Genomic DNA, 17408 nt, shown 5'->3' with positions numbered 1-17408 from the left:
ATAGTTGGGCTTAAAGTGCATAACTAGGTTTAATCTTGCTTTTATGGGCATCGAAAATCTCCTTCTTTCCAGCAATTGATGCAATTACTGCTACACAGAAAGAAAATGACAAAATGTTATATAGCACTATTGTCACAAATAGACCATGGACAACATCCTACTGATCCCTACCTCCACTTACCTCCCTTATCCGCTGTTCTTCCATAGCTGTCAACTTTTTTCTTTTCTTGCAAAGAATCCTATTCGGAATAAGGGAATTTCCCCTTAAAAAAGGGAAAAGTTGATAGCTATGTGTTCTTCCTGTGCTGAATTTTACGTTAAGGCTCCTTCTGGCAGGGGCCTGTCATATTCTATATTCTCTTATGCTCTATGCAGACTGACAGCGTTGTATAAAATATTGTGATTGCCTCATGTTATTTTACATGGTAGCATTATATATTCTGCATAATAACACTTCCAGCTTGAGTTATTCCAGCATTCCATAGAAGCAGACTACCTCAATATGACAGGCCAGGAGAAGGACACCAAACAACCTATGCACACCATGGCTTTTCAGGCCTGGATGAGTAGCACTTAAGGATTGGTGCAGTTCTTCCCTAGTTCTTCCCACCATGGAATGACCAGGGGATGGAACATTCTTACCTTCCTGCTCTCTCCCCCCATGAAACAAGGAATAACACTCAAGTCAAAGCTTCTCTGTGTACTCTTCAGTATCGGACCCAACCTTGAACGTGGCTTAATTGAACTAATTATACCGCTAGGGGGTAGGAGGTTGCAGTTCACTTCAAATGCACATGGCAAAATAGAGATAATAAAAAAGGCTATCTCTAATCTTCAACACAGCAAAATCATTTTATGAGGCTTTAGAATACACTCATGGTCTTGGTGATGCATGGAGGGGGGAAAGCAAATATTTTAGCCAACTTTCAATAGGCAAAACCAATTATAATGTAGCAAACAGTCTTACAATATGCAAGCTCACTGGAATTCTTATTCCAGCCCTCCTCCTTTTTTGCTTCTGTTCTTCAAAGCCTGTAGATCACTCCCACACACTGATGGAAGGGAAAGCTGAAATTGTGAACAAGTCACTTTTCTTCTTTGCCTCTATTTCCTTTTCAACCCTTTCTTTCTTTTCAGTGTAAGTTGTAAGCTCTTTGGAACCAAAGCTGTCCTTTTCTATAAATATATGCCATGTCTAACACAATGGCCCCCATGATCTCGCTTGTTGCCTCTCAGTGCTGCAATAATACAAATAATCATGTCTTTCTACTAGCTGTTCTAAACCTACATGCTTCACACCCTCTTCCTTACGGTGTCCGCTTCCATTTGTCAGGGAGTGAATGCATGGGTTTGATTTATGCGGAGAAACATGATATAGACAGCATCACTTATGCTGAAACTTCATCTGTGGCTCCTTGCAGCTTAAACCTACAAGACCCAGTCAAGAAATAGACAGGTGGATTTCGTTTCCTGTGTTGAGCACAAATGTTCCTTCTCTGCAGTTGCAGTTTTCGTAGAATTAGATTTAGATTTTGCCTTCAGGGCTGTTCCACATGGAGCTCAGCTTTGGTGCACATTTCTAAACATGATGTAAATGTATGCTTCCCAGCTAGTAAATCTGATCACTCTGACATCATAGATTGAGAGTTCTGTTGCATCACTTCAGATTCCAATGCATGCTTTCAAGATGTGCAGTGTGCGTCAGATCATGCTGGTCCTCTCCCAACTAACCTGAGTCAGTATACAGAGTCTAATCCACATATATCTTGTTGCACTAATTATGGCAAGGAAACTGAAAAAACAAACATCCATATTTTGCTAGGACAATTCTGCAATGTGTGTTGTATGCTCACAGGAGGAGACCTGGTAGCCACAAATCTTTCCAGGACTGTGGAAACGAATTATGTAGTGAGTTCAATTCACAAAAGGTGAGCACTTGATAGGTGCCACATAGTAGGAAAATGATCTGTGCAGTCAGGAAAAGTTATTTCAGATTCAGAGCGCTTCATCATTCACGTTCAGGATATACACAAGAATGTAAATGCTCATCTAGTTCCTCTGAAAAAGAATTCAACTTGACATTTTCAAAATTAAACAGAATATCTACATATCTATCATCTATCTATCATCTATCTATCTATCTATCATCTATCTATCTATCATCTATCTATCTATCATCATCTATCTATCTATCATCTATCTATCATCTATCTATCTATCATCTATCTATCTCTGGGGCCAAAACACTGACAATGTAATCGTTAAGAGATTTTAATGGCATTGTCATTTTGGCTATCGACACAGTTTTTTAACCTGTTCAAAAGTCCTTTGTGAAACCTCCAGCTTGCCTGGGTTACATTGCCCTTTCAGTTTCCAAGCCCCTTTAAAGAAGCAAAATTGGTTTCATTTAATAGGTGATGTTAAAAGACTTCCCCAGTGAACTCGATAGAAAGGAGGAATAGGGAAACCCAACTTTTTGCCCTCTCTGACAGAAATCATTCCAGTTTGACCACCTGATGGGCTCTTGGGGTTAATTAGAAAATCCCCATCAAGAGCTCAGAGGCCAATATCAGCTGTCAAAATCCCACATTCCCCTTCTTTCAAGTGCAAAACAACCTGTGTCTGAAGATGTGCCAGAGTATAAAAGGGCACACCACCACCACTGCGGGCTCTGACTTAGCTCTATTCATAGCCTCACTACTATGAATACAGCAAAATCTCAAATGAAAGTTTTAATCTCCCCAATGCATTCATCCCAAAGAGAAAAGGGTTTCCCTTTTAACAATTTTCCTCCTTAAACCTTTTGTGTTGGTCCGCTTTGGTGCGTGGGGGGAGAGGTTTTTACTCTGACCCAGCAAGGGCTTTTGCTATAGAAAGCACTGCACCTCACCCTTTTATGCTGGAATCAGAGTAAAGGTCTCCTCAGACCAAAAGTAACTAACGCAAAAGGGCTTAAATGCAGACTGAACATGGCCAGAATGGTTTTTTAAAACACACACACACCCCAAGAAAGAGGCACCTGATTTCAGTAAACTTACCTATTTGTGCCTTTCCACCTTTCTCCCATCAATTTATTAGCAGCCAACGTGCTGGATAGGAATTCCTGTGTAAAGAGTGAGAGACCTTGATGGAAAAAATAGTTGGGGGAAAATGGACAGCAGTATACCTCTCCACAGAATGCAAGTCTGAAGCCTGCAGCCCCTCTGCAGAAGAGGCAAATCTGTAAATAGTAAACCTAATTTAATTATTATCAGAGCTACACAGAGCATGACCAAAGCCATTCTGATATCAAATTTACTAATGGTTAATTTCACCTTTCCACATCACAAGAAGTCAAGTTTATTGCATTTTAGCTTTTCTTTACATACTGCAAGTTATCTTAGCTATATAATATTTACATTACAGTGGTACCTCTGGTTACATACTTAATTCGTTCTGAAGGTCCGTTCCTAACCTGTAACTGTTCTTAACCTGAAGGACCACTTTAGCTAATGGGGCCTCCTGCTGCCGCCGCACTGCCGGAGCCCAATTTCTGTTCTTATCCTGAAGCAAAGTTCTTAACCCAAGGTACTATTTCTGGGTTAGTGGAATCTGTAACCTGAAGCGTATGTAACCTGAGGGAACACTGTATATAAGACAGAAGAAAAAGAAAAGCCAGCTTACAAAAATGCCCCTAGCTTGCATTGCATCCTTTTGACACTGAGTGACTTATTTTAAACAAATTTTCCCTTAAGTTCGGCATCTAGATACAGAAAATAGCATACTTAAAAAATTATGGGTTAACCAAAACATCCAACTTCACTTATTAATCTTTATTCAGGATTGAGAACAACCTCTTCTGCCTAATCTATGGAATGGAATATTAACAAATAATGTGAAAGATCTTGAATAGGTTCAGATTCACATAAATAACATTATTATTGGGGGGACAGGGCAGAAATGTGCCTCATTCTACATGCAGCACACTCTCATTTTAACTATTTTTTTAATAAAAAAACTAGCTATAGGCCACTGCTTATATATGTCACGTATGTTTAACAAGAACCACTTTGCCCACATTTATGGCAAACAAAATTTATATGTGCCAACATGTCCTGTTATAAAAGAAGCACCTACTATATATCATAAGACCCCAGTGTTTGCATTATTATGGCAGAGAAGTGTGTGTGTGTGTGTGTGTGTGTGAGAGAGAGAGAGAGAGAGAGAGAGAGAGATCCCATAGCCCACATTCGTTATTTTAAAAGGCATTTGTAGAGATGTTAATGGTGGATATCCACGCAGGCAGGCAGGCGTAGTGGAAGGGGTCTTTGTATTAAAATGCATCTCCTCTGTGCATCTTTAGAAGTGCTACTTGGTCTTTTTGAGGGTTATTTCACTGTAAAATGCCCACCGATTGACTCACAAAACCAAGGCAGATGCTATTCCAATCTCATTTAGAATAGCTCGGTGCTTTCAAAGAGCTCTCCCGACCCCCTGAAAGTACCATTCGAAGTCACCTTTTGTACCATGTCCCTCTTACTGATATGAAGGAGGCATGATTTTATGAGTGAGTGAGAACGCTGCCCTCCCCTCCGCAGGACTGAGCTCCCTTCAAGTGATTATTGTTTTGTTTCTTTCCCTCAGAGCAGTAACACCTACATTGTATGAGGAGAGACAGAAAGCATTCATACCCTTCAGAAAACCATTCACTTAAAGGCAGCTGGACGGACTAAAGTGTTCAGCTTGCCCTCTTCACTCTTGGATGAGTTTTGTGCAAAGCCCGGGCTTGGAGGCCTTCCCTTCACAGATCCGAGCAATTAATGAGAGAATGATTGTATTAAAATAAAAAAAGGGGGAAAGGAAAATGTTGTAGTGTTTGGTCTGCCTCGATCATTTGGGTTTGTAATTAAATTATACTCCTGAAGTCCCCCACCATTATGGGGAAATGGCTGGTCTTTTCCTTTCTTTCTTTTTTAATGCACGATGAAAAAGTAATGCTGTTTACGTAATTAATAGCCATGTGTGGCTTTTCTTTCATATTAAAGGGCTAATAAGGGTTTGAATATAGGGCCTACTGTTAATCCAGCAGCAATTGGAATTAATACTTCCCCAGCCAGATTCTTAGTCAAACAAGATGCGGGGGGAGTGCATTAATTTAGCATCACTCCCCCCTTAATTCTGACAGGCCAGTGAATCAGTTCCTTTCAAAGGAAGTTTTTGTAGCATGAACAGAGTTCAAAAGGTCCTAACGGAATGTTAAGGACCTCTCTGCCCCGAGGTCTGTGTGTTACTGACCAGGATCACATTCCCTAGAAACACTGTGGCTGTTCACTTCTTAAAAGTCCATTAAAAAGACAACAATCCTTTCTCTTCTTCTGCTCATCTCCCTGTCTCCCCGCTTTCATTTTCAAGCTATGTAGTTATTCCTGGCAAGACATATTGCTTGTTATTTACTTTTCACAATGCAGTCGGTATATAAGACAACCTACCATCAGATCACTTGACAATATTTGACCATTTTTGTAAGCTAGTTTGCACTCTGGCTTCTCTTTCATCTGTCAGCTTCATGGGATTTATTTTGGCTTCTTCCATATGTTGGATTGTCGGGTCACCACCAGTTTGTAGTTTTATGAACTCTTCATCTTTCAGTATAATTCTACCAATAAGGAAATAGTAGTAGTAGTAGTAGTAGTAGTAGTAGTAGTAGTAGTAATGAGTTTTCCACATGCCATAGAATATATTTCTGCCATTTCTATATGGTGGAACTGTGTGTCTGAACTATCAGTTCTGCTTTTACTAAAATAATAATGACTATGATGCATGCTGGAGAGAAATGGACTTCTGGATGCAGCAAACAACAGATGTACCTTCTAACCTCTGCCTCAAATATCACTATGGGAAAGGAACATGGCTCAGTGGTTGATCACATGATTTGCAGGCAGAAGGTCCCAGGTTCAATCCCTGGCTTCTTCAAGTAGGAATGGGAAATACTCTTGTCTGAAACCCTGGAGAACCACCGTCAGTCAGTGTAGTCCAGGAGTAGCCAACACGGTGACCTCTAGATATCTTAGACTGCAAATCCCATCTGCTCCAGCCAGCATGGCCAGTGGTCATAGAGGGAGCTGCCCTCTGCAATATTATTTGTTTTTTGGTGTGGGGGTACCCAACTGGTATAGGCAACACCAAGTTATAAGGTTGGATTTGGTATAAGGTATCTTCCTTTGTTTCTAATAAGGGTAAATTATTTGATAGACATATAATACATAATGTATTCCATATTTTGAAAAATGGCATTGCTATATAGGAAAATAAGGGGGGGATTGTGGCCAGTTGGAACTGTGACCAGTTTTCCAGGGCCATATGACATGTGACACTGGAGAAAAATGGAAGATCACAACAAACAGGCCTCCATGGAATAGTTGAGGTGGTTCAGTTGACATGAGAACAAACTGTGTGATACTCCTCCAGGTCACTGTATGCACCGTAACTAATTCTGCCTTCTATTGAAACTTCTGGTTGCAAGTAGTAGATATCATGGCCCACTTTGCTGTGATGGTTCCAAATCGCACCAGCCTGGATGCCTCTGAAGATATTATCACCCAATTTGGAGTGACAGTTCCGAAGAGTGAGGAGTGGGTTTTGGTCTACACTTGAATACTGTTGACTCCAGGTGGTGGACTGAACCATTCCAAAGAGATGACTGTTCTGAACTATGCCAATTTGGATGCTTCTGAAAACATCATGGCCCAATTTGGCATCACATAACCCAATTTGGCATGATGGTTCCAAACTCTGCCAGTTTAGAACGCTCTGAAGACATCATCATTCCAATTGGATGTGATGGTTCCTGAGATTAAGGTACAGGCTTTGGTTTATTGTTTAGATACCATTGGATCCCTTTTCGAATCAAGGTGGCAGACTGAACTGTTCCAAACCGCAGTGATTTGGACATCTCTGAGGATAATGTTGCCCAGTTTGGCATAATGTTTCTGGACATAAAGAAGGGGTTCTTCATGAGCAGTCTCACCACCAAATTATTAATGACAATTGAATTTTTTGCCTTTCATAAAGAGATGTTTGTTATCTTCTAGATTCAGCTGGTCAACCCACTTTTGCTAGACAAGAAGGACAATGGTCAAGAAGACATATAGCAGGCCACACTCATTCAAGCCCCTTCTTCACAGCCCAAAGCTGCAAAAACAAAAATGTATCCCATAACCCCATAACTTAACGGTGCCATAGATACATCCACTGTCTGAACTTCTGAACAAGTCCAGGTCAAGGTAAATGCAAAAGCCTTTATTTTCAAAGTACTTAGCAAACTTATCTTAGTGACTCTCCAAAGTTTCTCTAATGCCACCAATTTGCCCAAGTTGAAGTAGGCCCTGAACAACTTGGAAAAGCTCCACTGGATGGCACTCTGAGGATGCAATGGTGGCTTGACAAGTCATGCTTTTTCACTGCAATCCAAGGCCAGCTGCCTTAGGTGGCATTTCCGCCCCATAGTCTGTCTTCTGCCCCTTATGCTACCCTGCTGCTCTCAGATACCATGGAAGATGCTATTGGGTCACCAGTGTTGAAGGAAGATTAAGCTGCTAGCTTTATTAGCCATCATACATGGACTGGGTGAGACACTATATTTTTCATTGCCTCAAGCAGCAAAGGACTTAAAATGGCTTTGTCACTATCACTGTCACTCAGTAGGCTCAGTAATGAGCTCTTTTCTGGCTTCAGTCAAATTCACTTTGAGACTTTCACCATTAATATTGTACTCATCTCTTAGAAAGCTTCACTGCTTGGAGCTCCTCAGAAAGCCAAGGAGAAGACTGAGCTCTGCAAAGTGGGAGAAGCACTTGGGAGTGATGGTGACTGTCACTGCTATTCCAGAGAGGAACCAGGACTTCAACAGGCATTCTGAGGGCGGTAAGGAGAGAGGGAAGAAATACAAATCCTTCTGCAACCAGGTGTTCTCCTACAACTCCCATCATCCATGAATATTAGCCATGCCAGCTGGGGTGGATGGGAATTGTTGTCCAAAACATTTGGAGTGCACTAGTTTAAGGAAGGCTGCTATAGGCTGTAATGATCTCTCACCAACCAATTCTCATGCATATATTAGTGTTATAGGGAAACTCAGCTGACCCTAGGCAAACACCGCTGCTGAGAAATCAGTTTCTCTCAGCTTACACACACATCTCAGTAATACACAGTATGTCAGTTCCCTTACTCATGATTACGTCATGGGTGGTAGATATATAGCCCTGAAATCAAACAATACTCCAGGGCCCTTATGACAAGTTGGGAGGGAAATCTATGTTACGGTGGCTGGAGGAATAGTGGATGGACCTCAAATGTTGATCCTAAATATCTTAACACAGATTTAGTTATCACAGACAAGGTTTCTTTATAACACTAATTTGGGGGATACCAATGGAAGCCAGCACAGTGGTAAACATATCACAATAGCTGCCACTTCAGTTATCACATTAATTAGCTATTTGCTTTATAAAATGTCCTGTGCAAAATCTGAGATGCAACTTTGCAGAATAAGGTGGCTTGCTTGCTTAAAATGGATTAATTTATATCCTCCGAGATTAAGGTCATATCGATATCATGCATGATCTCTATCAGCTTTACGGATTCCTGAACTTAATGTTCAGGCTCACTAAGGCCTATTCATACTTGGCAGATTGATATAGGAACTGACAATTCATTGCCACCCAAGTGTATCTTAGCCTACAAAGCTCACATAAATATTGCTGAACATATCCCATTGTAGAATGGCTAGTTAGTTATGCCAGTCATTCAGCTTCCTGCAACTCTGAGTAAAAGAGCATTTTTCTCAATCATTCACCTAAAAGAACTAAATGTGCTATTGTTCTTTCACTGTGTTTTTTTCCTCTTCACCAATGAACAGCACTTAAGAAAATAGATTTATCTGTCAATCAGTGGAACATTGAAGGAAGAAGTGGAACAGGACCTGAAACTGGATCGGGGGGGGGGGATGATGGGATTAAGATGGAAGCATAATAATAATAATAATAACAACAACAACTATTACTAATGGTCCATTGAGCATTCTAGTCAAGCACTTTCTAGTTTGGCAGGTAGCAGTTCTCTAAGGTATCACACTATGTCTCAACTTTCCTGAGATCCTTTTATAGCTGGCCTGGGTGCCTCAATAAATCTTTCTTCTACAGGATACTTATTAGTGGTTAATACTAATGGTTGGGTCACCTTCCTAAATCAGTTAAAGCTGGACTGCTTTAATTCCAGGAAAAACCAAGTGAGCCAAAATCAATCATTTTTTGGTATAAAAGTAACTGGCTAATTGGGCTAGAAAGTTGTCACAGGAAGAAGATGGGCTTCTGTTTGGGAAGCAGATGTCTTAGTGTTTGCCTCAGTATTGTTTGCTGATGACAAACACCACAGCAAATCAGCAGGGCCACCATTATCCTGTGACAATGTTCTATTAATTAGGCATGCCATTCTAACTTTTAAGTATACAGTCAAAAGGCAGCTGTTCTATAAGCACTGTTATGAGGCAGTGAATTGGAGGGACCACACCTGGTAGCCAGAGCCTTAAGTGTCATCAAGTCCGGCCCTGAAGAGATCTCTCTCCCCCGGCCCCCTACACGCACCAGAAACTTCAATTTGTGAGGAAAATCTGAGCTCACCACCAGTTCCCTCAAGGCTAATTCAAGCACCATACTCATGCCAGATTCACTTCAAAAGTCACTCAGTTACTTCACTAATAGCCCCCCCCCCCCCAGGAAGGGAATCCCAAAATGCTTAACATACCATGAAAAACATTGGTGGTGCCTAACACATTTTGGTTATATCATGGCTGTGTACACACCATACATTTAAAGCGCATTTAAAGCATATGACTTCCCTCAAAGTATCCTGGGAACTGTAGTTTGTCAAGAGTGCTGGGAACTATGGGTCTGTAAAGTACATTTTCCAAGATTCTTTGGGCAAAGGCATTTGTATGGTGTGCTCACAGTAATTTACTCACCTTCAGAGTTCTGCCCCAGTCCTTCAGAAATCAGTTGTTTTTCCTTCTGGGTTAATTTTTTTTAAGAATAATGAAGGTAATGTGAGATTCCCACTTTAACAAAGTTCCTTAAAACTTCTGAATCTATCTATCTACCTACTGCATTTTTATCCCACCTTTTTCTCCAAGGAGCTCAAGGTGGCATAGATGGTCCTCCCCCTCCTCATTTAATCGCCACAACAATACTGTGGGGTTGGATTAGGCTGAGAGGCAGCAACTCGCCCATATTGACCCAGTGAGCTTCATGCCTGAAGAAGAAGAAGAAGAGTTTGGATTTGATATCCCGCCTTTCACTTCCCTTCAGGAGTCTCAAAGTGGCTAACATTCTCCTTTCCCTTCCTCCCCCACAACAAAGACTCTGTGAGGTGAGTGGGGCTGAGAGACTTCAAAGAAGTGTGACTGGCCCAAGGTCACCCAGCAGCTGCATGTGGAGGAACGGAGACGTGAACCTGGTTCCCCAGATTACGAGACTACCGCTCTTAACCACTACACCACACTGAGTGGGGATTTAAACCCTAGACTCCCATTCTGACACACTAACCACTAACCACTCCACCACACTGACTTTTGCATCTGGAGAGAAAGCAGCTCTTGCTCCTTGTGTTTATTCCCTTCCCTATCTGCCATCCCTCCCACCAGACACAAGGATTCCTTGTGCCATAGAGCAAAGGAGTAAATGGAGGCAGATACTACAACTGATAAGGAAAAGAGCAAGAAGAAGAAACGGTCTGCTTTCATTTTGTTTTGGGAAATTTAAAGGAACCAGCCTATTGTCCTGTTTGTAAGGTGAGTAAGAGTCAAGGGCAGAGGTTAAGAGTTAAAGGATAGTAGCTCTCCAGCTGTGAGAAGAAACTTTTCACCATATTGGTCCTTGTGTGTAGTATATTCTTTCTGTCAGTGACCAATACCTTTCCTTGTCTAACCAACACATGAAAATTGGTAGCAGCCATGTAAAAGTTAAGAATGAATAAATATTCAGAGAAGAAATTAGGCATGTATTCATTTTCTGGTATGCAGTATAATCCAATGTAAATAGCACCCCATTTAGCTAATCTTCTGATGACCCACAACTATTTAATAACTTCAGGCCCATTTAGCTTAATGAGATTATACTGTACATTATTCTGAGGCAATCAGGTTTGATAAATCATATTAAATTGCTCTGGAGTTGCAATTTTGTCTTTCCCTCCTTCCTTCCTTCATGCATTCTCTCTCCAGAATAATGTCACTGCAAAGGATACTAGAAGCCAAAGCAAATGCTTCTCCTTTAATTTTTTCCCCTCCCAAATTCTATACAATAAATTCTATATATTTTAAGGAACAGGGGGAAGGTCACACTCCAGTCTTTACCAATGACAGAAACAGAAATCAACAAATGTTATGCAGACTAGTTGATTCCAGAAGATAAAAGCAAATCCCTATATTCAAATCATAGACTATAGGGAAAGTAAAATATAATGTATGCATATGTAGCAGGAGGCAACCTCTGCTTCTGTGGAAGCATGACTCTCCAGTCTGCAAAATATAACAGCAGTGTCACCTAAAAAACAAAGGCTGCTTACATACAATACCTTTAAAGCACATTCAAACCATATTCTTTCCCTCAAAGTATTCTGGGCATTGTAGTTTACCTCTCACAGAATTACAATTCCTGGCAAGCCTCATCAAACTACAGTGTTCAGAATTATTTGAGGGGTCAAAATGTGCTTCAAATGTCCTTTAGAGGTATAGTGTGTGTGCACAGTCTAAGGCTGAAGTCCTCTGGTCTCTCTGAGAGCATCCCAGAAGCTGTTAGACTGTTTTGCATCTCTCTCTCCAAGAATGGAGAAAGAGGTCCCTGGAGATAGTTGTTGCTCTACCAGCATCAGATCTTGGACTCCAGAAAGGGCAAAAATAAGGCATTCTGGGAGAAGCTGTGGATCCAAAGCTCTCCTGTTTCCCCAAAACACTCATGGAATTGGGGAATAGCATCATTTATTTCCCAGAAGAGAAGCCTATGGCTACCTTGGGTTTGGATTTGATTCCTCCTATTCCTACCCCAAAGGATTGCTCTATAATTCTTGTACTGTGTTTTGGAATGAGCTATTGCATCAGATGCTTGTCTTGTAAGCATCTGTGGGTGTGGAGTAGAACAATGACCCATTTAAACTGGCTGACAAAAAAACTGAAGCAACAAAAAACACACACGACACATTCCTTACTTTTATGTAGGAATCACCATTTAATGTATACTTGCACTAGTACCACTAGTGATAATTCCTAATTCTTCTTTATCCATTAATCATGTGCTTATAACGCCAATCATCCTGAAGAGGGGTGACCTATCTGGACGTGTATTATTGCATCAAAAGCTTTGCTGTGGTAAATGGCCCAATATTCCTTCAGCCTATCTTAGTATATGGTCCATGAAAGAAAGAAAAATGGTGGGAATGGAGCACACTTTTGAAAGCAAAGGACACACAACAGACATAAAGGAGACAAAAATGCAGCCCTTTTTTGGTGCAACCAAATTCAGACACCCTCTTAGAATTTAGCCCATCAGCCTCTTTCTAAAAATGGCTTCAGAAGCCCTATAGAGCTATTTCAGCTTCTCTGACTTCTCACACAATATTCTTTTAAATGAATTTAAAGCTTTTCAGAATCCCTGCAAAATAACCATGGTGCAGTTCCCCTCGTACTATTATGCAAATAGATTAATCAGCCAATGCTTCAGTGAGAATTAATTTATATTTGAATCAAATGAGCCCTAGACGCTTTATAATTGAACCCTTAGGCCAAGGCCTGGGCTAGGTAGCAACCCCATATTATTCATTTGACGAAACGTGAACTGACATAAATACTATGGCTAACTTTCAATCCGATTACTCCGTTACCTCACATCAATGCTATCCCAGCCATCAGACTCTGGCGTCCTTCCTTTCATTGGCTTTGCTAACAACTGACAACTCCTGCCTGATAAACAAGCACCCACGCTGCCATCTCGTACCCCCTCTCTTAACCCATAATTCCTGCTCAATGGGCCCTATTCGACAAGGTACTTTATTTTGTTTGTAGGAATCAAGGACTAAACAGGGTGTTTTTTGTGCTTTTTTTAAATTATAAAAAAAGTTCTGTTGGTGTGGCTACAATTCAGAACTTCTCACTCACAGCTGCTAACTATTTTGAGTCCTAACAAACCAAAAATCCACATGGGTGCTCAGCTCTTAATTTTAACAGTTATCCAAATTTATTATGGTCTTTTAAAGTCTTCCCACACCTTCCTTTATATGCCATTTTTTGATAACTGTGAGTAAAGGTCAACGTAAAGTGAACCCACATTTTGTACCGCACCCTTATACCAAACTCATGTTGACAACCACCACATTCTTTCAATTGCATTGCACAGGAACTTGTATGGGGGTGTATGTTTTAAGGAAAAAAGTTTTCCCCCTGTAAAGCCACAGGCATTTAAAAAGATTGACCAAACAATCCACCAGGTGTGAGAAAAGCCTCCCCCCGCCACCCTCTGTAGGCAGCTCTCTGGCAGAGAACTTACACTCTCTAATTAGATTATCAGGCCAGCTTTGAAACTCTTATCGAAACATTTTCTCTGCTGTACGGTTCATTGTGCATAGCTGATAACTAAGCTTCTCAAAAGCTCCAGTTAAAAACCTGTTTTTAAATAAGTTGGAAGGAAGTATGGAGAAGAAAAAGAAAACAAGACTTCCATTTACTTGAAAAAGCATGGGTCGCTAGGGATTATTTTACAAGGCATGTTCTAAACATATCATATGATTTGTAGTTCAGCCTTTAGGGTGCACATTACATAGGGAAGGTTAAACACAGCCATTCAAAGCTCTCTTAAAGTTGGCCTTATGCTACCATTTGTGGTGAAAAGAGGTCATCTTTGTGCGTGGTACTATGCAAAGAGGTAGGCGAGGTTGCAGTGAGCACCAAAATACTTGGGACTGTGAAATTTCAAGCAGACTGTGAATCATTCCAAAAGGATTTATTCACACTATATTCAATGCTGCTGACATTTTTCAGTCATATATGTTAAGGGGGTATAAGTTGGATGCAACCCACCAAAAATAAACCAGAGATGAAAACTCAGTGAAATTGAGAAATTGAAAATTTAAAAAACCAAGTGTTTTAATATTACTCACTTGCATAAAGCTTACATAATATGTATCTAGAGCACAGCCATTGTTGTTGTTGTTTAGTCGTTTAGTCGTGTCTGAATCTTCGTGACCCCATGGACCAGAGCATGCCAGGCACTCCTGTCTTCCGCTGCCTCCCGCAGTTTGGTCAAACTCATGCTGGTAGCTTTGAGAACACTGTCCAATCATCTCGTCCTCTGTCATCCCCTTCTCCTTGTGCCCTCCATCTTTCCCAACATCAGGGTCTTTTCCAGGGAGTCTTCTCTTCTCATGAGGTGACCAAAGTATTGGAGCCTCAGCTTCAGGATCTGTCCTTCCAGTGAGCACTCAGGGCTGATTTCCTTAAGAATGGATATGTTTGATCTTCTTACAGTCCATGGGACTCTCAAGAGTCTCCTCCAACACCATAATTCAAAAGCATCAATTCTTTGGCGATCTGCCTTCTTTATGGTCCAGCTCTCACTTCCATACATCACTACTGGGAAAACCATAGCTTTAACTATACGGACCTTCTGATTTGGTTGTCTAGGATATTGTTGAATGAAGGGAAACTGAAAATGGTAATTAGTGATCAGCTGGGTTGAAGCACCATTATTACGAAGAAAAGCTTAAGAAATTATGTATTTATATATTTATAGAATATTTGTATACCACTTTTCAACAGTATGTTCTCAGCATGGCTTAGATAATACAAAGTAGCTTATGAATGTTTTAATAACATTTACAGTCTCAGCATTAACAGAATTCCATGTGTAGATTGTCTACTCTAGAACAGTTTCACTCTCATTAGGATTTAACCAGTATCCAGAGATGATAGCTATACCTGACATATACTGGGTTTCAACTGGTATTAGAGTGAATTGTGTCAATGCTGTGCAACAAAGGTAAGGGTCATATTGAGTGCTGGACTAGATGATCCTTTGGCAAGCATTTATTATGTTCTTATAGTCCAGACTTCAGTCACTGTAATCATTGATTGACCTTGTAAATGTGGTGCAGGAAATTGCAGCAAGGATTGCAAGAGCTTCCTAAAACTTAGCATTCAGGACTATGCTTGTTCTTGTGTTAGTATGTATCATACAGAAGGATTAAATCTTGCTTCTTACTTCTGTGTAACTTACTGTGTGATCAAGTTCTTCAGTGCTGACGGAGCTGTAGTCCTAAACATCTAGAGAGCATCAGGTTGGGGAAGGCTAGCATAGGCTGTTGATGTGCTCATCTGAGAAACTGAAGCTGGAAGAGCAGGACTAGGTGACGGACTCCCAATGAAGCTGATGAGCTTGAAGCCCTATGCTCCGTCTACTTGTGGACCACAGTCATGACTGCTCAGCTGTTTGCAGGGGAAGACTTGGACGATGCTTAATCTCTGCTTGATTGCTTTGCGTGGCTTAAAAGCTGAGGAAAATATATGTAGAGATAGAGATTGAATTAATACCAACAATAACCAGACACATGACAAATGGGAAAATAAAATTCAAAGTAGACAAGAGAAACACATTAAGAAGAGAAGGGACAAATTAACTAGCCTCACAGTTGGCCTGGCAAAGAAACAGGGACAAAACTCCAGTGAATTACTTTTGACCTGATCACATCCTTCGTCTGTGTGTTTGAGAACATGGTCGTTCAGGGTTGGCCAGTCTGAATGGAAGGGGTGGAAGCATGTAACTCTCGCCTCCAGGTTCCTTTGCCAAGTCTCGTCTCTGCTGTTTTATCCAAGATCCCTTCTTTCTTTGGGGCAGGGAGAGAAAAAGAAGAGAAAAAGGGGGGGAAACACCACACAGTTAACCACCTGTCAGGGCTGAGGACACAATAAGACAGCCCCCAAAAGAGCTTTTCATGCATGCGTAATATATTTGTTCAGCTATTCACTTAATGAAGCTGATAAATGTGATGCAAAACAATAGTCAAGTTAATCTATTTAGTAAAATGTTTTGAGACTTTCAGGCGATGTTAAGGAGGGTAGTGTATGCAAGCCATTTTCATTTCAATGCACTCATCTCTCCCCCCGCTTTGGGGGAATAGAGGGAGGAGGGGGGTAGATTCAGACAACCTATGTGAATATAATTTCTTATAAATGTGTCTTTAATGGGTTTAATTCACCCTTGCCAGCTGTTTTTGGAGCTGGTTTGAAAGAGCAAAACAAACGTGCCAGGTTTGGAAAGCTAGTTAAAATTAGTTTCGGTCATTGGGGCCAAGCTATATTTCCTGCAAACCATCTGCTTGATTGGCACAATAGAGGGATTTTCAAGAAGAAGAAAAAAACAGGGAGGGAGGGAGGAGGGAGGAGGTGGGGGAAAGACCAGCAAAGCTTTGAAGGACCCAACAGTTACTGTTCCTTGTGCTGAATTCTAAAGGTGAACGTCTTAGGTGTCTTAATACAGCATGTCCCATTCAGGCATTCAGCAAGGTCGATGACCATCAATAAGGGCACCTAGAAAGGTATTAAAACTCCACGCAGAGAACCTTCATCTTTACCCGCCCCCCTCTAGAAAGAATCAAAAATAGAGAAATCTCTCTGTGTGTTTTAGATAGCCTAGATTTGAGTGAGAGGGGCCTTAGCCAAAGGCGCCCAGGTGGAGAAGCCTGGCCACCAGCAGGAAATGCATTCAGGCCCAAATGATTTCCTAGCCTCTCTTGTTCCATCAGATGCTAACATGTTTGGAATATGAGTTATCGCAGGAAGGCAAAACAAGCAAAATGTGGCAAGCAGTCATTTCTTCCCTTGCCCCTAAACTATATACATTGCAAAAGGCTTGCCATCAAGAGCATTCCTATTTAAATGGATGATGCTTCCTGATTTGGACTTGGGTTCTAAGCTCCCTTACCTGCCCAACCTAAACATAAATTAAACGACACACATCAGCCTACTGGAATCGCTGCATAAATGAGTTCCCATAGTGGTCTGTGCTAAGCTGCCAAGGTGAGCCCATTCACAGCTATTTCTGCATATAGTGAATGTCATACAGCAGGCGGGTAATTGTTGATGTTTTTACTGCTCTCGCATGCTGAGGGACCAGGCATTGTTTGGATTGACCCTGCACAAGTGTAACCATTCACAGGACTGGGCTTGTGTCACACCACTGTCAACCCACAATTGCTTAGTGCCTTTTAAAACAAATTGTTAGCAGTAGGGCTTCTAGGTACCCAGTTTTGATGGGGATGCATGCACAACACTGGCTCTCTAGGAAAAGTTATGTGCAGCAATTGCAAGGGAACTTCCAGCAGCCTTCATA

The 17408-nt window shown here is 41.1% G+C and overlaps 1 long non-coding RNA gene across 2 annotated transcripts; it reads right to left on the bottom strand.

Annotated features, from left to right (window-relative positions):
• Positions 1 to 848: 848 nt before the first annotated feature.
• LOC309353794 lies at positions 849 to 16225 on the bottom strand. Of its 2 annotated transcripts, XR_014162012.1 has the most exons (4): positions 15751 to 16225; positions 15297 to 15570; positions 3039 to 3103; positions 849 to 1888 (listed from the first exon to the last, which is right to left on the bottom strand). It is a non-coding gene; the product is annotated as an uncharacterized lncRNA (long non-coding RNA). The 2 variants fall into 2 exon arrangements; XR_014162013.1 differs by lacking the exons at positions 849 to 1888; positions 3039 to 3103 and adding an exon at positions 14680 to 14726.
• Between the last annotated feature and the right edge of the window lie 1183 nt (positions 16226 to 17408).

This window comes from Podarcis melisellensis (assembly GCF_964234715.1).
Source record: "Podarcis melisellensis genome assembly, chromosome: 1".
Lineage (NCBI taxonomy): Eukaryota > Metazoa > Chordata > Lepidosauria > Squamata > Lacertidae > Podarcis > Podarcis melisellensis.
Note: the sequence above shows the minus strand (reverse complement) of the source record. Positions and strands in the feature narration are given on the sequence as shown.